This window comes from Fringilla coelebs (assembly GCF_963513975.1).
Source record: "Fringilla coelebs genome assembly, chromosome: 7".
Classification (NCBI taxonomy): domain Eukaryota; kingdom Metazoa; phylum Chordata; class Aves; order Passeriformes; family Fringillidae; genus Fringilla; species Fringilla coelebs.
Window position 1 is genome coordinate 11,686,244 of NC_140035.1, and position 3,545 is coordinate 11,689,788.

Below are 3,545 nucleotides of genomic sequence, written 5' to 3' on the forward strand. Positions count from 1 at the left end.
GGTAAATTAGCAGGTTGCAATACAGGAAACCTTTCTTAGAATGCCATATTGCCAATCCTGTTGCAGGGTTGGGACCTCAGGTGTATCTCCCAAGAACCTACCTAGGCTGTGGATCAGCATTAGTTAGATATGTTCAAATCCAGTGCAGCTGTGCTGGCAAAAGTTCCTGTGTAAAAATCAAGATGGTAAAAAAAGGCTTTTTTTGGATGATTGTATTACTCAGGCTAACCTGCCCCAGCATGAGGGCTTTTGTAAGCTGTCTGCACGTGTGTCTTCATGCTGGTGGAGTTACACTGGAGAAATTTTTTGAATAGACTTGTGTTATCTTCCTACAGACACTCATGTCTCCAAGTGTCCGTGGCATGGGATACAAATGGGTTATTCATCATCATGGGCCAGCTACTGTTAAACTTTGCTGGGATTTAAAATACCATCCCATTGGTTTCCCACCATCTTTCTGGCTATTAAATGTCTGCTGTTTTGTTTATATGACTCTCTTCTGCTACACACATATAACCCATGACAATAGTTTTGTTATTTTAATTATTTTGAAAGTGTTCTCCCACCTTTTTCTCATTTTTCTCTTCCTTCTCAGCCTTCTGCAAGCTTTCCTTTTTTCATCTAAACTCCCACAGACTACTGCTGCTAAAGGTACAAACACTGGATCACTACTAATAAAAATCTGCTGGTTGATAATGTTGTTGTAGATATCTGCACTTCTTTTTCATTATTATTTCTATCTGTACCAAGTGGGAGAGTCTTGCCTTTCAAACCCTGTTTGCTCTTTCACCCCTTCATTACCTGCCTTGTGCCCCCACTCACCTGTGCCCTATCAAATGCTTATGAGCATCCCAATGTCCTCATGAGGAGCCTGTGTCCAGCAGAGCTCAATGGCAGGCCTTCAAAGGACACTGTAAGAAACAAGGGACAAAAACAGGTATTTTTTCCTCCAAGGCCTATGTCTGTAACAAATACTAATATAAGAACTATAGACTAGCAACAGCTAAGGGGGCAGCACAGATGGAGTGAATGCACAGGTACTAGTGAGCATACCTATAGATTTGCACACTGCAAACTGATGTTGAATTGTGTATATTTCTGTTTACACCCTCACCTAGTTCCTCCTGGATTTGCTGTTCTTCTTTATAAATTGTAAACTCTTTAAGGCAGAGGGTTCTGTGTAACACCTGTCAGTCTTGACTTAGGACACAGCTACTTAATAATGATGTTATTACTAAATAAAAATGAGCGTGCTGGTCATGACTCCAGGTTCTCATTTATCCACAGCTTCGTGATGATTTCTTGATGAGAATCTCCTTGGAAGCTGAGGAAACTGGAATGTCTTGGACTTGGCATATGACACCAAGAATCTGCAAACTTTGGAGGCTCTGCTGAGAGTAAGTTAAGACACAAACCATGTTTTTTAATTTCTAGGCTTCATGCTGTGCAGCTGGGTTCTTGTGACAACCTGGCACTCTTATTAACAGGACATGCCTCCAGCCTTGTGAATTCTGCCTGAGGAAGCACCACAGGCAGATGGTATAGATCCATGGGCTTCCATGGTCACAACGAGAAGTTGGCAGTTCTAAGGTTTGTCTTTCCCTCACATTGGAACTTCTAAGATTGGGGCAACTCTAATTTTGAGTTGTATTCACCACTGGCCTTTTTCATGTTCTTCCTGGGCTTCATATTGCCTCACTTTAGCCAAGAGGCAGCAGGTGAGATATGGGAGGTTTGGTCTGACTCAGCAGACCTGATCTGGCAGAAGCACACAGCCATTAATGAACTCTTGGGGTTGATGAGCCCAGATCCCTGGAGGTCCTGACTCTGGTGGAAGGTCTGAGCAGGGATGTCTTATGCACAAACTCACTCTGTCCAAGCAAGGCTTGCAGCAGATTGTCTTCTCCACGCGCTGGAATACACCGTCCTCTGGTCCTGAGAAATAACAGGAAGGGAGTTTTACATAAGAGGCTTTTGCCATGTTGTTTAGATTCTGATGTATCCTATCCAAGATTTTAATGGAAAGCTTTCTGCTCCATTCCTACAGGCCAGATACTCAGCTGGTGTAAACACAAATGCCATCGCTGCTGCGTTCTTTGACGCAAGGTTGGGGCTGAGCTCATGGTGGTGTTGTGTCTGGGAATATTTTTATCCTTTACAGATATTTACCCCCTCTCCCCCTCTGTCTCCTCAGCGATTCTTTCTTCTCAGCAAATGTGCTCCTCTGTCTGGAACATATGGGACAAGTATTTTCTTCCATTCCTTCACTACTCAAAAACAGTCAAATCAATTTGGCTAAAATTAAAACCTTTTGGGTTGAATCTTAGCCTAGAAAACCTCATCTCCCAACGGAATCCTTGAAGAAATTTGTGAGCAATTTCCAAAAAGGATGGAGCTGTTGATGCCTTAGGTTTTAGCTTTTATATTTTTCAGATTCTGTACTGCTATAGTGTGTAGTTCTGAGCTCCATGTTAGGGGATGGTGAGCTCTCTTCTCAGAGTAGGAAAACAAAACAATTCCTTCTCTAGCTGGGCACCAAGGAAAAATGATCCAAATTTCAGGCCCAAGAGCATAAACAATGTGGACAGAAGAGAGAAAAACATGAAAGAGGGGACTTCATAACCTAAAGCTATAACTGGACAATTAACTCCAATATGCAAATGGACCAGAACTTATAAAAGTGAGAGACCTCATGACCAGTTGTGCATTTTTTGTGACCATTTTGGGTTCATCTTGGGTGTAGCCCTGGCAGGGCTCTTGTACTGCCTGAGGTGTATCCATTGAGGCCTTTTAGTAAATCCCTACTTTATTCTTTAACTCTGTCTAGCCTCTGTTCTAGGTCAGCCTTGACAAGGCATCACTGTCCTGCAAAAAAAGGAGCTGGGGCAGAATCCAGTTGGAAAAGCCCTTTGGTAGTGGTTCCACCCATGCCTTCAAGTGTACAGCTTTGTTATGTGAGAAGGCAGGGTGGCTGGTGACTTCTGCAGCTCTGTACAATCAGCAGGGTAATCAATTCTAGTGACCAAGGCATGCCCTTCCCCACCTTTGTTTTTCATCTGTGTGAGTCTTTACACTCCTGCTTTTGGCTGGAAATGTAAATGACTAAGTATTTGGTACCAGACTTTGCAGACTTCAGAAGGTCAAATAGCTTGGAAAAGCTTTTTAAGTTTTGGATTGTTTAACCCAATCCTTTGAGATTCACAGAAAACTATATACAAAGCTCTCATCTTTGTGGATGAAATAGTGAAGGGTACACTGGTGAAGAAGCAAAAAAACTAATTTCTTACAGTAAAACTTAGTTTTGTTCTAATTAAGTGAATATTGTCCTGATAACTGTCCTTCTAACATGGGATTTTCTTATCTTATTTTCTTGGATATTGAATTGAGTCAGAATAAGCTCAACCCTTGACTTGTTCCAGTTACAGTAGTGGGTGAATCACTAGCAGTTTGATGAATTCAGTGTGGGAAAGAGCTAGCATGTGGCTGTTGGCCAGGTGAAGAGCATTATCTGATTTGGGGTGGGTGATTAGGACTTGTTGTTCAGA